We start from the raw sequence: 19,385 nt of genomic DNA on the forward strand, positions 1-19,385 counted from the left end.
AAGCTACTCATAGTAGTAGTATAGGAAAAAATCCTACATGTGCAGAGGGATGATCCAATGTCCCAATAATTATTCCACAGTCAGTACTGTGTAACTCACTCCCAAGTTATATTTAATAATGGGCTCTTCAGTCTAGCAGAGAAAGGTATAGCATGATCTAATGGCTGGAAGCTGAAGCTAGACAATTTCAGACTGGAAATAAGGTGTACATTTTTGACAGTGAGGATAATTAACCTTTGGAACAATTTAACGAGGGACATAGTCGATTCTCTATCATTGAAAATTTTAAAATCAAGATTGCATGTTTTTTCTAAAATATATGCTCTAGGAATTATTTTGGGGAAGTTCTATGGCCTGTGTTATATAGGAGGTCAGTCTAGATCAGGGGTGAGCAAACTTTTTGGCCTAAGGGCCGCATTGGGGTGCGAAACTATATGGAGGGCCGGGTAGGGAAGGCTGTGCCTCCCCAAACAGCCTAGCCCCCACCCCCTATTCACCCCCTCCCACTTCCCAGCCCCCCTCAGAACCTCCCACCCATCCAACCCCCCCTTGCTCCTTGTCCCCTGAACGCCCTGTCCCAGGACCCCACCCTCTATCCAACCTCCCTGGCACCTTTACCATGTAGCTCAGAGCAGCATATCTGGCAGCTGCACTGCACGGCTGGAGCCAGACACGCTGCCGCCCTGCCCTGCATGAGCACGCAGCCCTGCCACCCAGAGCGCTGCCCACATGGTGGCATGGCTGCGGGGGAGGGGGAACAGCGGAGGAGGGGCCAGGGGCTAGCTTTCCAGGAGGGGCCAGGGGCTAGCTTTTTCAGGGTCTGGGCAGGACAGTCCCACGGGCCGGATGTGGCTCATGGGCCATAATTTGCCCACCTCTGGTCTAGATCATCACAAGTTTCCTTCTGGCCATCTAATCTATACATTGCATCTGACTGGTTGAGAAGCTCTGACAATGAATCAAGGAAAAAGGGGATCAAAAAGAATTAAAGCAATGATCTTCAGCTGGTGTAAACTGGCACAGCCCCTCTGACTTCAGTGGAGTTAATTATTTACACCAGCTGCAATTTCGCCCTCTCTTTATTTTTATGAAGCCTTAGAACACAGACACCTATCCTCTGATGAACCAGAGCAGCATTTCCCTCAACATGATTCCTGAGATCAATGTGGACCTTCCCTAGTCATCCCTGTGAAACACTAGAAGATGCTATTGCAGTGCAATGATAACCTTCTGCTCCCAGCATTCCAATTGTCCCAGCCTCCTTTCCATGACCCATTATTAACTCTGCATTAATTCCACCTTGCCTCCTTTTTCTCTCCCAAAAGACCCATCTTCCCTGCTGCTGGTTTGAGGTACAGGAGTTTGCTAGTGGCAGTAGAAAGAGGCAGGTTATTGCAGGAAGATATGCTGATGGAAAATAAGGGGGTTTCAGCAAGGGAGGGAGGAAAAATCAGGTCAAAGCTTGTATCCTACTCAATATTACCCAACCAGGAGCTATAAACTCTCTCTCTCTTTTTTTTTTCTTATCAAAAGCCCCTTATTTACCACTTGAAAACTGGGAAATGAGTCAACAGAAACCTGGGTATTAGCTGCATCTTTTGTCGCAACTAAGAACTAGATTTAAAGTAGGGATTTAGTATTAGTCACAGGTAAATTTGAGAAAGTTTGAATGTTCTGCAAAGTTTATCTGAAGCTTTTCCAAGCTTGTCTGTACCTTTCTGGTGCAGGACTTGGGCTGGAAGTCTCACAAAAACAGATCTCTCCTAAGATTCCTGTGTTCTCATTTAGAATCACAGTATCATAGAAGCATAGGGTTAGAAGGAACCGCAAAGGTCATCTAGTCTAAACCCCTGCCAAGATGCGGGATTCCAATTATGCTGGAAAAAAAACAGTAAGAGTCTCTCTTGAGGTGTTTTGATACTTCTCCTGGATGCATTCAAGGACTGAATCTAATCCTTACAATTTTTGGAACACAATATAATAAGTCTTGTAATTCCTAACCGGGGCTGCATTCTGCCCTCTAGCGCGTCCTCCAGGAAGGCATAGTAGGCTTTGCCAATCTTGCCATGAACACTGCTATGTTAGAACAAGAGACGAGTTGCACAAGAAAGAAGGAAATGTATTCTGGCACATTATGGGCCAAATCATGATGCTGCTGATCACCTACAACCACAATTGACTTTATGTAAAGCCACTGTCATTATCATTAGTATTAAATACCTTAATCCAGCAGTGTTTATTCCCACACGTGTCCCATTACTACTAACAGGTGAAATTTATCTGCTGTAGAGAGGAACAATATTTGTGAGGTATACCCCTTAAACAACATTTGAGCCCTCAAAATAAGGTTTATTAGACTCAAGCAGTGTATTGGCATAGTGTTGGCCCTCTGAACAAGGATGAATTTCCCCTGGCATAAGGACTAATGTCTCATATCCATAAAGTTTACAGGAGTTTCTATGCACATTATATAATAAAGGTCCAATACCACTAAAGCCAATGGGAGTTTCACCACTGAAGTCAAGCTAATGTGACAATTTGTATAAGCAAGTATTAGGATGATTGTAGCCTGTGCAATCAAAAAGAAATCTGAAATATTGTAACAATATTCCATACTTTATATATTTCAAGATGCATCCACACATGAATAATCTACTTAGTATGAATAGCAATATCAAATATTGCAGTGATTTGACATTAGGATTGTTGCATTGCAAATATCCATTTTTAAATGGGTTCCAGGTTCAATGAACTATGAGATGTACAAGTTGTTGATGTAGACGGAAAGCCATTTGGGGATGAAACTTGGAATATTATTTTATTGAAGGCATTGTTGCTGGTGCTCCATCCAGCTCATGTAATGCAAATTAATGGAAATGTCATTTTTCATTCATTTTCTCTGCATTAAAGTCCTCACATACACTGCGACAAGGTGTGTTTTTTTCTTTATATCAATATGTGGTATCTTCCTTTTATCTTTATCTATAGATATCTATATAGATATAGATATATAGCTATATTTGGTTATCATAGTTGGGAATTTATATAATACTTACTGAGTCAGTACGCTGCTGGATTAACAGTAAAAAACTGTAGTAACTGTGCTCATACATAAGGATTTAGTTTAATTTATTACTTGTAATTTCTGGCAACTAACAGGATTTTGTATGAAATTTAGGTTTATGTTTTCTATTTTCTTTGTGACTATATCCACTTTTCAGTCTGATCTCTTTTATGATGCAATCTTCGTTACTGGCATGACAGCATTTCTTAATTTACACTTATTGAAATAAGTGAATGTATTTCCCCCCAGCCACTACAAAAATCAAACTCTGTTGGTTAGAGCCAAGCAAGCCACCAAATTTTAGGTTGTATGTATCAGACATCGTTATAAGAACAGGAGTACTTGTGGCACCATAGAGACTAACATATTTATTTGAGCATAAGCTTTCGTGAGCTACACGCATGCATCCGATGAAGTGACCTGTAGCTCATGAAAGCTTATGCTCAAATAAATTTGTTAGTCTCTAAGATGCCACAAGTACTCCTGTTCTTTTTGCGGATACAGACTAACATGGCTGCTACTCTGAAACCAAACATTGTTTGAATTTGTTAGGTGTACCCAAGGAAAAAATTGACCATTCATACAGCTAACAGCTTCTCCCTGAAAATAGAAGTGACATTTTGCCTTGCCATAAAAAAACATTCTTGAAAATTATCCCAGGTTGAAATTTCACATATGATTTTGGCCTTTCACCCATAAACATATTTTCTTGTACCCCCAAATGATAATTTGACATACAGAAACCGTCCTTTGTGATTGTTTTTTTTTTTTAAAGAAACTATTGATCAGGACATTCAGGTGAATGGAAAGTGGACACAAGGATGGATTTAAGCATCAGGCCCCAAATTTATGAACCTAATCATAGGTAGGGGAGCTATTTGTCCACCCACACCTGTCACACACCTGACATTTAACTGGGTGTAGGGTTGGTCTACTGGGCTGTCACTATATAATATAATGAATAACTAGGCTAGACCCTCTTCAAATTAACACCTAGAGTAACTCAGCTCATTTCTGAATTTTCTCACCCTCACCCCCTGCCATAAGAGGAGTAGAGAGTGTCAAGGGGGATCTCAGTCTACAAAGATTTCATTCCTCCCCTTTTCCTTACAGACAAAAGATCCACTAGCCATATCCCAGTCTCATTTACCTCTGGGTGCTAGCCTTTTAGCATTTATTCACATACACAAATGGATGTCAGACCACAGAACATATAAACAAAAATAAAAGGACACTAAGAAATGTAAATACCTTTGTAAAATTAACATTGAGTCCTATTAAATCTTATTTGTTTTATAAGAGTGCCTTCAACTGAAAGTGAGCTCCTGTTTAGCTGGGTGCTATACAAATATATATATTAAGAAGCAATCCCTGCCCCTAATTACAATGTAAGTAGATAAGACAGAAAAAGGAAAGTGATAAAATAAAAACTCTTTCATAAATCCCCAGAAACGTTGGAATGTTGAACGCAACAGATGGAGAGCATAGATAGATTCCTGAACAAGATTTCCAGGATAGAAGGAAATCAAGTCAGAGGTAAAATCTTTAAAAGCTGTTGCTTTCCAGTTGTGTAATACTTCTCTTGTAAAAACAAACATGTCCTCCTCCCGCCTCACACATCTACAATATGGGATTGTAACCATCCAAAATAATATACTATCACTGTTCAAATGTGTGAGTCACTCGAATCTTTATTTTACTTTTTTTTAAAAATTGCAATTAGTGGAACTTTTAGAAAAAAAAAAACTTGTTATCTAGGACTATTTAGGCAAGAAGTGAGGATTATATGTATATGGACCACTGCTTCAAGTTGCCACAAAAAGCTAATAATGGATGCACTGCTTTCAGAAGCATCATGGTTGCTTATCTATCAGATACTTGAAATAAAGATGGTTTTTGGCAGCAGCAATTTGAAAAAAAGGAAGAGAGATTAAAATAGAAGACAATTAACTTGTGATTTTCCTTGACCTGAGCCCAAAAACTCATGGGAGAATGCAGGCTATTGAAAATGATCTCCTAGATGAATGTGGTTTTGCCTCTATCATGTTCCTGGGAAAACGCAAGATATAAACATTTATGATGAGATTCCATTTTTGCACCAAGGTTCTGGGGGGAATTACTGTAGAAAAAAAGGGCAAGTAGAGAATTAATTCAAAATATAACTCATCTCAGATTTTTTTTTGTTTTATGCTAATGAACCAAGAGTTTTAAAAGTTTTAATTGCCGTATTCATTGATCTCATATGCTAAATACTGTAATATTATAATGTATGAATCTACACCAGCCCCTCCTCTCCCTCCCCCCTCAGATTTGATCATTATTTCCCACGTTCTTTGCATCCTTTCCTCACACATTACTGTCTTGCCCCAGGTTATTGCTTGTTAATTTTTTTCTTGGAATTATTTTACCTCACTTTAAAAAACAAATTCTTACAAATGTATTTGATTTATAGAAGATTGAGGAAATACTAATACTGATTTATAAAATATATGAATGTAAGTTTAGACTGTAATCTAGAAAAATTGTTTTGGGATAATTGAAAGTTCTTCTATTTCTGGAACAATACTACAATTACTTGCCTTTTCCCAGAAAAATTAGACCTCACAATATTTGTATTTGTGAATGTCAGTGTAAGACATGAAACATTCATTACTTTTTTCCACATCTGGAAAGAAAGCAGCATAATTATGTAAAGAAAAAAAATATATAGGAGTTGTCTCTTAAAGGCATAATTATTTTGAAAAGAGAAACAAGTTTTTGTAATTTGGGTAATAATTGACTAAATTCCGACATCAGCTATACACTTGAAACCTCAGTGCCTCCCATGAAGTTGTATGAATGTAACTAATTGCTGAATTTGGCCCATTGAGTGCTGAAAAAAAGGTTTTTTGTTTTTTGTTTGGTCAGAATCTATTCAACAGCACTTCCTATTATGGAAATCTCTCTCTTCTGGGCCAGATCCTAAGTTGATGTAAATTGGCATAGGTCCATTGGCCTCAATGGAGCTACACCAGTTTACACCAGCTGCAGGTCTGGCTCTCTGGCTTGAAGTGATGCCAATTGAGACAGAGCATGAATGTATCAGACATTAATAGCAATGCAAAGAGACATTTTTGTTAAAGATATTACTCAGAAGTACAGCTAGTTGATGGGTCACAGTGTGCATCTTTTTGGAGCTGTGGAATTATTACTAGTGAATGAAAATGATGCACCAGTACAAAAAAGGTATTATCTGTGAAAACCTAGAATGGTTTTCTTTAAATAGAGTTTTGAAAAAGGAAGGACTGAGTAAACAATTTCCTCCTTCTCACCGTCCCCACAAAAACTCCTCAATAAATACATCCAAAGCTTTTCGTTCAAGCTTTTGTCTTCCTTTTTTCTTTCAGTGGGGGAAGTAAATGTCAAGGCTCCCATTGACTTCAATACTGTAAGACAGGACCTGAAACAGGAGCTTGCCTTCCCCACTAGGCCTCAGGGATTTTTTACATAAAGCTCCCTTTCTCCAAAAAAGAGAAGAGGAAGCCAAGATTGGAATGGGGCCACTCAGCTCTAGAGGTGAGAGTAGTCCATCCTCAACAATCAGGAGAAAGTTATGGTTTTTGAAGAAGGGTGTTCTCTGGTGGCAGAGAAGTTGGAGGGAGGGGCCATTTCTATAGAATTCAAATTTCTTAGTGAATCTGCCATGCCTGGCCTGGTACGAACCTCATATACACTTTCCCCAGCAATGTTTATTCAGCTCTACTCAGCTGCCTATCCAACAATGCTATGAGCTACATGTGGACCCCGATCATTCTGTATATTCATGCATGTCACAGGTGGGGAAAGACACCAGAACAGGGAGATGGAAGCTGTGGGAGGATACAATCTTTGAAGAGTGTAGTTCTCTGTATTGCCTTTATTGACAAAAGCATTCCCTAGAAATATATCTATGCTGTCAGGTGGGGATTCCCAGGATTGGGGAAAGGGTCCCAGATCCCAGCCACTCGCCTCTGTACAAATACCAACCTTCCTTCCTTTTGTGGTCAGAGTTTACCCCTGCAACAAGCACCACAACTAGCAACAGAACAACATTTTCACCTAGCCCAGGCAAAGCCAGGATAGACCCAGGTCAGGATCTCTAGCACGAGTTGTTACACAGACTTCCTTGTCCCAATACAGCATACAGCACATGGCAAATAACACGCACTCCCACACATGGCTAGATACACACATATTCTCTGCCCCAGGCCAGTGTAGCCCTCTCCCCTTCAGTCAGTGCAACCTTTCTGTGAAGTCTGATGTTGGCAATGATTGTGAGCTCAGAATGCTGGGTCTTTCTGTGTGGTCTCAGGTATCCTGTTAGCTCCAGGTTGTGTATCTGTAAGAGCCCCTTTTGAAAGCACCCGTGCAGTAGCCGGCTCTTCTGCAAGCAGCACCTAGTTCAGACTTTACTCCTGCATCCTGGTGTGTCGCTCTATGTCCTAGCTAGGGTGGCCACTCATAGATTCCTGGAATATTGGAATTTCTGGTACTTCCAGGAATGGTGTTGGCACACCCCTCCTGGTGTGACTCCCCCAGACACACCAGCATGGCCTCGAATGTACCATATGTGTGAGATCACACCTGTGGGGGGCGGAGCACAGCCCTCTTAAAGATGGCATCCCTATCCGATACCAGAGAAAAGCACATCCAGTTTTGTCCCAGTACTGGATGGGGGACAAACAATCCCAAAAGAGGACTGTCCAGTTCAAAACCAGACAAGGGGCCTCCCTAGCCTTCTCAGCTTTCTCTTTGTTCTCTCTTCAAATCTTCCTGGGCTTATTCTCTTTCCCTTCCCCCTGTCTGTTCATTGTCTCAAACCCTTCCAATATGTCCATAGTTTATTCTATGTCCTTGTTCTGGACAGACACTACCCAGTCCACCCAGGCAGTCAAGTTTGCAAAGAGTAGCAGGAAGTGGGGAAATGGGGAAAGGAAGGGTCTTTGTACCCAGCCCCACAATGCTATCTTTCCATCCCTACATTCCTATTAAAACCACTGAAAGGCACAGCTGTTGCTGTCTGATTCAGGAATGGTTCATTCATTCAGTCTGGCAAAAGCCCAAGTGGGAAATTTCGGACTATTGCTCCTTTAATGTTCTCCCACATCTGAACACAGGCAGGCAGCCAGAGAACAGCTCTTCTTCTCCCTAACACAGACAGATCTCTATGGTACTCCCCACATGCTCAGTGGAATTCCCTGGTATCATTCTGATCATTATCATATTGCAAATATGTCAAATGGGATCAGAGGCTCAGATCTTGGGAAAGATGAAACATAGAATGACTAATATGGTGTGTGATATGCCAAACATCATGATTAGCCTCTGTGGCTGTGAAGTACAAGAGCCTTGTGGAGGTTCTTCCAGAAATTGTGGATATTCATTTTGACTATAATAAGACCTAAATACTTTTGTTTTAAGATGAAACAATCAATAAAATAAATGGAGGTCTCCTGAAGAATGAACATTCCTGTAAAACTAGCTGAGAGTAATGGATTGTTAAAATTTAAAACCATGTGGGAATTTTGTTTGCTTTTTTGCAGTAGAGAGAAAGGGGAACAAAAGTGAGAAATCTGTCCTCTTCAAGGACCTTAAGCAAAGAAAGGCTTAAGACAGGGGTGGGAAAACTTTTTGGCCCGAGGGCCACATCTGGGTATGGAACTTGTATGACAGGCCATGAATGCTCACAAAATTGGGGGTTGGGGTGCAAGAGGGGGTGAAGACTCCAGCTGGGGGCACGGGCTCTGGGGTGGGGCCACAAATGAAGAGTTCAGGGTGCAGGAGGGGGCTCTGGGATGGGACAGAATTTTGGGGTGCGGGGGAGGAGGTGAGGGCTCCAGCTGGGCGTGGGGCTCTGGGATGGGGCTAGGAATGAGGAGTTGGGTGTGGAGGAGGGTGCTCCGGGCTGGGTACAAGAGGTTAGGGGGTGGGAGGGGGATCAGGGCTGGGGCAGGGGTCTGGGGCACAGAACGGGGTCAAGGGTGCAGTCTCCGGATGGTGCTTAAATCAAGCAGCTCCTGAAGCAGTGGCATGTCCCACCTCTGGCTCCTAGGCAGGTGCCACACTCACGGTTCCTGGCCAATGGGAGCTGCGGGGATGGCACTTGGGGTGGGGGCAGCACGCAGAGCCCCCTGGCTGCCCCTCACATAGGAGATGAACGGGGGACATGCTGCTGCTTCTGGGATCTGTGCAGAGCCACGGCACGCACAGAGCAGGAAAAGCCCCCAATCCCACTTGCCGGTGGGAGCTCGAGGTCTGGATTAAAACATCTGAAGGGCTGGATACAGCCCCCAGACTGTAGTTTGCCCACCCCTGGTTTAAGAGGTGGTTTTATATTATGTACAGTACAACAAGCATGGGAATGATTCTAATGAAAATGTTTTCAAGGAAAAAGTTATGATGAAAAGTACTGGAAATGAATCACATTGTAAAGGGTAAGATGACTAAAGTATTTGGATAAATACCTTTGCATGAGTTTCAGACAGACCCATCCTGCAACTCTCACTATTAATAAACCCTATTCCTCAAAGCCGCCCAAATAGCTTTACTGGGACTATTTGTGTTAGTGAGGGGTGCAGGATCAAGTCCAAAGTACCTACCCTACATCTTGGATTTGAAATACTCACAAAATATATTAGAAGATATTTGCATAATCACATTTTAGATTAACCTGTTTGGCTACAATACCATTAATGTGTAAAACGTTTCTGTAAGCTTACCACCATCAAGATAAAGTAACCCCCCAACCTCTAAAATCTTTTCATCTGGTTTTGCTAAGTAATATCACAATTTGTGCTTTTTTGAGATAAAACTACAACAAAACTGGAATTGGTATGTTAGGCCAAAGTAATGTAAATAGGGATTGTCTTGTCTCAATTTCTCTCTCACTGGCAGAAAAGCTACATCTTATTTCAGATCAATACAGTACTGTTTCCCCTAAATACTGAACCATTATGAAGCAGACCCAAAGTCCAATTTCAGAAATGTTACTTAAACACATTCTATCTTTGCCTGGGTCTACATGATATATATTAGAGCTGATAAAACAATTAAATATACATCCTACAGGAAGTTCTGACATTTACACATTTATTTTTATCCGAAATTGAAGTGAAAAGTCAAATGATCATGCCTATTTTTCTGGAATGAAAAGTTCCAAATCAAATTTGATTTGGAAATGCTGAAACACTTCACTTCAACATTTTTGACCAAAACAAAACATTGCCAATTAAAATAATTCAGTTTGTAGACTTGGAACAAAATGTTGCATCATGACACATCAACCACATGGAGAGATCACTGTTCATTGTGGCAGATGTAGTCCAGACAGGGGACAAGCCAATAAAGGGAGAATGAGCACATAACTCATTCCCATAACTACAGCTTCTATGAAATCCCTTTGTAGTTAAGGCAGAGACAGATATTGACATGGACCTAACACAAAACAGATAATTTTGAGTCAATAAACCCAGACTAAACATTTAATATATGGTCAACCTGAAACATTTCAATTTCCTCCAACAGAAAATTCCACTAAGTTGTTCTTTTCCAAGGGAAAATGTCAATTTCAAGAAACTCCCTTTTTCCAGTAGTAAAATGTTGTGTTCAGAATGTTTTTGACCAGCTCTAGTTTATTTCTTCTTTGGGAGAAAAGACTTGAGCATTGAAATAGATTAGGATATTTGGACTTGTGATGATGATTCCACCAAATTAACACAATACCTATAATGCAGGCATCATAAAAACAAACAAATGAACAAACAAACAAACATATGCACACAAAAAACAAACAAAATAAACAAACCACATTCACAAATGTAAAACTGGAGTTTGATCCTATCAAGTGCAGAACATTCTGGTCCTAATCCAGCAAAGCATGTAAGCACATGCTTAACTTTAAGCACAATAAAACCTATTGAAGAACTTATAAATGCACCACATTTTTGCTTGCAAATGTGCAAAATAGGATTCTGCATATATAAATACTAAGGTCCTGATTCTCCAAAAACTTACAAATGTAACAATACATGCATGGACAGTCCCATGGGACACTGAAATGTATGAAGCATTGAAGCCTTATTTGTACACATAAGTGGATGTGCTACAAATTCTTTGAACACATTTCTGTAAACCCTTTGAAAATTTGGCCCCAGACATCTATCACATATTGGTGGCAGACTAACACAAGAATAAGTCAAGGAGAATATTTAGAAAAAATAAAGGCATCTAAAGATTAAAAGTTCTAGAAAGAGTAATAGAAGCTGCAATTTTTGATCTACATTTTCTTACGATATTGTAATATCCCAATACCTAAATATTAAAAACAATTACCATAAACAACAAAATCAGCAGCACACGTGACAATTTTCAAAAAAAGCAATACATTGCTACTTGAATAAAATGAATCATCCTTCCATAAAATCAATTTTTCTCTTTTATCTATAAGATGATAAACTCCTATGAATTAATCAGAAGTGGTTTTACTGGAACTGAGAAGGTTTCAATAGATAATTCACCAAGTAAAATTACTGCCCACCACTTCAAGTACATTGAAATGCCCAGCATCTTTTCAGAGAACCTTGGAGCAGGATTTTTTTATAGGGAAAATAACATTGGCTCAGATCCAACTGCAATTTAATTATCTAATCTTTTATTGTTCATGTGGAAAAAGAACAGTTCATCCATGTCAAGCTGAAAGCTTAGCGTGACAAGTGAGTTTGAGTACCTAGCTTGAGACACTGGGAAGGGTCAGATTTTTAGAAAATGCTGAATACCTGCTCTCTGAAAAACAGGCAGTTAAGGTGTGTCAACTTGAGGATTTAAAAATCATTAATTGTTTTTGAAACTATAGGCCATAATGCCTAGAAAAACAGATTAGTCATGAAAGGAATAAGTGATTTAACAGACAAGTTAAATAAGGCACAATTAAGACTACTTGTTACCTCTCCTGTTTCCGTCAGAGTTCATAAACTTGCATATGATAACTCTGAATGGGTTTTATTTATTTAGACTATTTAGGCCCTAATTCAGGAAAAGCACATATTTAATTTCCTAATTTAAGAGTATGCTTAAAGTTAAGCATGTGCTTTAGTACTTTGCTGAATCAGAATCTTAAACAGCAGAAGGCTGCACTTTTGGTACTGTCTGACAACAGCAGTGACTTAGATAGATAATATAGATAATAATAAGATAATAAGACAGAAAATATCATATTGCCTCTTTATAAATCCATGGTATGCCCACACCTTGAATACTGCATGCAGATGTGGTCACCTCATCTCAAAAAAGATATATTGGAATTGGAAAAGGTTCAGGAAAGGGCAACAAAAATTATTAGGGGTATAGAACGGCTTCCATATGAGGAGAGATTAATAAGACTGGGACTTTTCATTTTGGAAAAGAGGCGACTAAGGGGGGATATGATAGAGGTCTATAAAATCATGAGTGGTATAGAGAAAGTAAATAAGGAAGTGTTATTTACTCCTTCTCATAATACAAGAACAAGGGGCCGCTAAATAAAATTTATAGGTAGCAGGTTTAAAACAAACACAATAAAGCATTTTTTTAAGCAACACACTGTCAATCTTTGGAATTCCTTGCCAGAGGGTGTTGTGAAGGCCAATATTATAACGTGGTTCAAAAGGGAGCTAGATAGATTCATGGAAGATAGGTCCATCAATGGCTATTAGCCCGAATGGGCAGGAATGGTATCCCTAGCCTCTGTTTGCCAGAAGATGGGATTGGGTGACAGGGCATGGATCACTTGATGATAACCTGTCTGTTCATGCCCTTTGGGGCACCTGCCTTTGGCCACTGTCAGGACAGGATACTGGGCTTGGTGGACCTTTGGTGTGACTCAGTATGGCCGTTCTTGTGTTCTTATGTTCTTATAACTTGTGGAGTGAGGTTTATATTCCATTTTATGCATATCTCCTCCTGTGCAAGGAACAAAGGTAAGATTAACAAAAATATACTAATAGTTTATGTTTAATGTATTACTTGACAGATTAGTTTAAAATTGTGGATGCTCTCCGAAACTACAGCTATACAGAGGCCTATTAATAAATTTAAAGATACATTTAAAAATGGAACAATCTGAGACGTGTGATCAGAAAATCCTACTTTCTTTTGCATTCAGTTTGCTAGTTACTGAGCAGAAGCACAATCAGAGACCATGTAAGTAGCGGAAGAAACAGCTGAAGCTATGTCAAAAAAATAAAACAGAATAAACGATATGTCAATAAGAGTTCACAAAACTGTAATTTAAAATAGTATGGTACATAAAATGAAAGGTAAGAAGAGAATAGAGAATTATCCAGTACAATTAAAGCAAAATAAATGACATGAATGAAATGGAAATGTATGAGAACCACCATCAGCTGAAAAGGAACAAAGAAACTGTACAGAGACAAAAATAATAAAATGGACCTTAGGAGAAATAAAAAGGAAAATGATCATCAAAAACTATGCAAGTCAACGTTCCTACCATTACTGAAAATCAGAAAAATGTAAACACCGCCCTCTTCTCCCAGCACATCCACATAAATCTGTAATGTGAGCAAGAATTAGTGCGTATGGTTTCCTTGAATGTGGATATTCCGTAAGAGGAGAGGAAGAGTTAACGTTTTTCTGAATGCTGTAAAAATCCAGCCCGATATGATACTCACTGAAAACAATGGGAAAAGAGTCAGATCATACCTTAAGAGTCAGGAAAATCAGGATGCAATTCATTGTCTAAATCATAGCCAACATCTCTGATGTGAAACATCTTTGCCATGCATAGTGCTGGGTTGTGGCTGATAATGGTATCAGCAGAAGCAGGCATTCCTTTAATTGCAGTGAAGCAACCTGACAGACTGATTAATATATTGAGAAAGTAATAGCAGTTAGTGCTTAGGATTCCAAGCTATACAGTTATTTGGCCATGATCCAAATAGTGGCTCTCCTGTATTTATCCATACAACTACTTGTGTGACCTCGTCCTCCTTGATAGACAAGTCACATTTTAAAATCTTTCTTAATACAACTTCTTATCCCAATAGAGGGACTGTGACCTGGCTAGTCCTCTGTACCAATAGTCATATTGGGTATTCTTCTGCAGTCCCTCTTCTCTTTCTTCTTCTGAGAATCAAGTCACACTTGTTCTTCCCTCCTCCCATTTTGCCATAGAAGCGTTATCATTTTCTATTCAGTTATATAGGAATTTTTCCCCATAAGGGACAACATCACAATTTATCACATGGCTCTCCAATATCATTTAGTAAATATATAGATAATATTTAGGGTATCTTTTGTTAAAGTTTGTTTTTAATTTTACCATTCCCTCTCAGTGGCATACTATAATTAATATAAGCCATGGTTAATTCAGCCTTCTTAGATCTGGCCATGTACATTTGGATGTCAGAGGAGTTCCACATTCTCCCAACAAATGAAAAAAAAAATCTGTTAGGAGAAATTACTAATCCTTTGAGTAGGGACACCCTAATTCTAAATGTAGTGTCATTGCTTTGTGTTGGCTAGTGCATGTTGACTGAAAGATTGGCCATTGGGATTTGCTATTGGTCCCAACAGAGTTAAAAGGCAGAGCAAGGAGTGTCACTTACAATACAAGTCAAACAATTCACTTTCTTTGTGTTTATTTGTGCTCCCAAACTCTGTAGTGCCTAAGCTCACTAGGGACCTAAATTTTTGCTGTGAAGTTCCCCAGACACCGATGTTTCTGCCTTTGATCATACACACTGCAGCCCCATGCCAGATATTCTGACAGCTAATCCCTAGAATGAAATACAAACTGGGAGAAGATAGCTATTTCTCCCCCTAACTTGCCTTCATGATCTGGTAATTGTGCTCAAACCTCATCTGCAGGCTCGGGCCCCTATAAACAAGCTTACACAAAACAGCTGGGGATGGATGCAGGGAAGGATAACCTCCCTCATAACTTTTAGTCCAGTGATTAGGGCAGTCACCTGGAATGTGGAAGTCCCCTAATTCCACTCCACCTAAGAGGAAGAAGGGATTTGATGAAGGATCTGCCACCTCTCTAAGGTAAGCATCCTGGTCACTGGTCCATGGGATAATATAATGTGGGCCTTCCTCAGGCTTTCCTGAGAAAGCTGTTGCACTATGGATAAATAATTATAATAATAAATTTTACACACATTTTAGAAAATAATTACGAAATGTAAAAAGTAATTGTTAATTCTGAAACACAGGCCTGATAAGTAATTTATTGTACTGGACGTGGTTTTAAGAGAACCATAATAGTTGAAGAAAGAAGTTTGAAATAAATATGAAAGTTAACTTTCTCATTGTACAGCCCATCCTGAATCATTCCCCTAATGCATAGCATATGTTGACTGAGTAATATAGATCACAAATTCCTCCGTATGTGATCAGGAATGTACAGTGAGAATTTCAAATGGGCATAATTTTCTGACTATTCTGACACCAATCTCTCTCTCTAGATGCATCTCAGAAAACATACGGGGTTTTGTGGGTTTTGGTTTTTATTTTTTTTTGTTGGTAGGGTTTTTTAGGAAAACAAAGAAAGACACTGCACTAATAAGATCCATGGAGAAGCAAAACAGCAGTAGAAGTACATATCTGTGTTGGACAGTGACAATGTACCAAAAAGCATTTTTCTTCTCACAACTAGCAAAATACTTGTGTCTAGAGCACTAGTCTGTGCTCTTATGAGTTTCAATTGACTTTTTAAAATTATCTTTATATGTTACTCATTCTACCAACTCCTCTTCCCCTACCAAATAATGTAGAAGAATATGATTTTAATATAATTTTGACTGATAATATTAATGTTTATTAAATAATTGTCTTTTTTCCCTGATTTAGTTATTTAAATTTTCACAGTTGTGGAAAGTTATGGGGATGTCAGACAGTGGGGCACCTGACAATTACTTAATAGCAGTAGATGTTGAGATTCAAAAAGTCAAAGCTTTGTAACTGTTAAAAGAAACTGTCAACATCACATAGTCAAAATACACAAAGTAAATAACCTTAAATCAAATTCTAAATTCTCAAGCAGAATTTTTCTTACCTTCAGTATTTTCAGATATTATTGATGGAAAAACTGTATGTCAGTTTGTGTGTGTATGTTGAAATCAACATTTACCAACACTTACAAATGAAAATTGAATCCCTTTCAACCTACAAATAACAAATAACCATTTGTTATTATATCTTTTGCGTAGTTGAGTACAAAAACAGAGGAAGGCACTTCATCCTTGAACATAGGTGGTCTAAGTGAGATATCTAATCTGCCAAAAGTGCCATGGATCATTTAACAGGTAACGTCATAGCACTAATTTTGCAGCTAAGTGTATATAACATCACAGGATAATTTATATATTCCTTTTTAAAAGATAAGTTTGATTTTAAGAAGATTGTCTATTTTAAATTTAGGATTTGTCATTTTTCTGAGTTTCATACTTACTAAAAAATACATATATATTGTACATTAAAAGGGCTTTCAAGACTGCACTAACAGTGTTGTAGGAAAGGTTATGTACCCTAATTGTAGGTTTCCCTAATATTTGTATTAGGTAAAGGTGACCAGTGGGGCATTGTAGACATTAATATTGAGTACTGGATCATTTACAACAGAATTTTTAAGTATTAGGGCAAGCATACAAAGGGTATGTCAATTAAGTCCGTTGGTAATATTAAATTGTGTGGTTTAAATTCTTGCCAGAAAAGTGAAATACAAGGCAACAGATTAAAAAAAATGAGCAGGAAATAACAAAGTGAGAATACATAACATGACACAGGAGAATCTGCTGTGATGAATTATACTGCATTAGCAAGAGGATAGAATAGATGACTTAACAGGAAGTCATATCCCTCTCTAAATTGTATAATTTGTGTCCACTGTATAGAAAAGAGAGAAAAAAACTATGTGAGAATTTTGGGGAAAAAAAAATGTGAGCAATGCTTAGTTCTAATACGTTGTCTACCATTGGAAAACGTGTCTTTAATGACAAAAAAAGTTTGGGGACCGTCCAAATTATATAGCTGGTGGTAATATTTTCAAAATGGCTCATATGTCTTTTGAACTAGTAATTAACTCATTATAGGGAAGACTGATACTTTGAAATCAATCCCAAGTAAGGAGAAGTACATACCTGCACTGACCCAGGAACTTGATCCCCACTTCTCCCTCAGGCCATACAGGAAGCAAGCTATAGAGTTTGCTTCTCCCTCCAAGCAGATTCAGCTGCACTATCTGGCATGCTGGATATTTCAAGAGGGAGGGGGAAGGAATCATTTTTGGAAGGTGGTGCAAAGTTACAATAAATTTAATCTTTTTCAATTACTGGAAAATTTATAATCTGTTTTATACATTTGTTTGAAACCTTGTGGAACTTCGCACTACACAGCAAGACTAACAAGTGAATAGAATAACTGGCTATGTTTATATCATGCTTTGTCTGGAATATATGTCAGAAATTCAAAGGCAGGAAGCACAAATGATGTGAGAACTCACTAAAGGTATTAGTAGGTTAGTTTTGAACAGAAAAAAAAATCAGCATTTAAGTAGAAAAATGAAGTAGACCTGTATATTAATAGAACTCAGGGAAGATGTCAGAGTAATATAGAGTAGATAGATTTTCACTGGAATATTTGCTATACTTGGGTGGTTTTCAAACTTGAGTGCTTCTTGTTAGCTAAATCCATATTCAGTGACTTTGATTTAAGGTCATGCAAGCAATTGTCATACAAAACCTTCTTTCTGTTCACATAGGTTAGAGGTGCATCCAGAGAAAGCACTTAGGGATATCAGTAAGGGAGCAAGAATGGCTCATGTCCCCACTGGCAGCCTTTTTTTTATCCCTGCTAGCATGAAAAGAGGCTGAGGGAGTCTGTGTACATGGGTCCACTGCTATTAACTTGGTGTCGAGTGCAGCTGGTCAACATTATTTCAATTGAGTCATTTTCTCATGGAAAATGCAGTTTTGTGAAAATCAAAATATTTTGCAGTAACATGTCGAAAATTGATGAGGAAAAATTAAGCCAGTTGTTTCATTTTTTTCATTGCATTTCAATAAGGTAAAACATTTGTTTAATTTAATTTAATTTTGACATGCACAATATAATACCAAAATATTTTAAAATCATACATTATATGTAATAGTATAATATTTTGACATAACAAATGTTTACTTTATCAAAATAAAATTATTTCATTATCTCAAAGCAAATTTTTTCTTACATGAGAAATTTTGACTTTTTGGCTCATTTTGGAGCAGTTTATTTTAAAATGGAATGGAAATTCTGTTTCCAACTAACTTGAGTGCTAAATTTCTGTTGAGGTCACTTGAACTCCAGTCATCCAGTTCAACCTCACTGAGAAACAGTTAGGAAAACAAAAGAAGGGGAGAAAACGGAGCTCTAATCACACCCTTAAGACTTCCCAGTAGCATACAGCAATGGCAGTCCCCCTGGATGCAGGAATCTGTTTTTGGATTCATAGAAAGCATAAACTGTCCTATGATGAAAAACAAAACTGGCAAGACAGCCTCTTCAGAATATTAAAATGAAACCCAAATGTTTACAAATTGTTTACAAACACTGAAAAGTGTTCAGCTTTAACATTTAATATTAGAGTAGTCAAACTGTGATATCCAGAACCTTTTGATGGCTTTCCACAGTGAACTAATTCACAGTCAAAGTCAAAGTTTTAAAGCTAGTGATAAAGTTCCATGTGGATAACATGCCACTATTATAATGCCTCATTAAGAAATGTTTTGCAGGCCATAAGGTCAGAGTACAAATGATCTGAGTATAGACTGTGCTGTTAACAGATTCAAATTAGCTCAGAAATTACTGTCTGGAGTTAGAGGGGATTAAATAGATAAGGCTGAACGAATTTTGAAGATCTGTAAGCATACAGAAAATCTCAATTTTATGTGTATATTTTAAATTTGAAATTCTGCTGAACATCTGAGAATACAAGTTTTGTCTCAATGTTCAGAATGCTTATTAAAAGAAAGATTAGTGTTAGTAACAGCAAACAACTTTTCTATTTTTTTCTCAGTTTTAATTTGCTAAAGACAAAAGAACATATGTTGTGGGATACACAATTCTTAAAGACAGTGGATATAAAAGACAACAACTAATCTAAAAGGGTTTTTTCCTTCTACCTTTTAGATAAGTAGCAAAAGTTTTGCAGCACTGCAACTGAACAATCAGTTTGTTGAGAATAAAGCAGTGAAAAAGTTTCATTTAGCAGAACTCAGTTGCTCTATGTTCTTATGACAAGAGTTTTGATACACCCAGCTGGAAGACA

The sequence above is a fragment of the Chelonia mydas genome, chromosome 1, assembly GCF_015237465.2.
Source record: "Chelonia mydas isolate rCheMyd1 chromosome 1, rCheMyd1.pri.v2, whole genome shotgun sequence".
NCBI classification, from domain to species: domain Eukaryota; kingdom Metazoa; phylum Chordata; order Testudines; family Cheloniidae; genus Chelonia; species Chelonia mydas.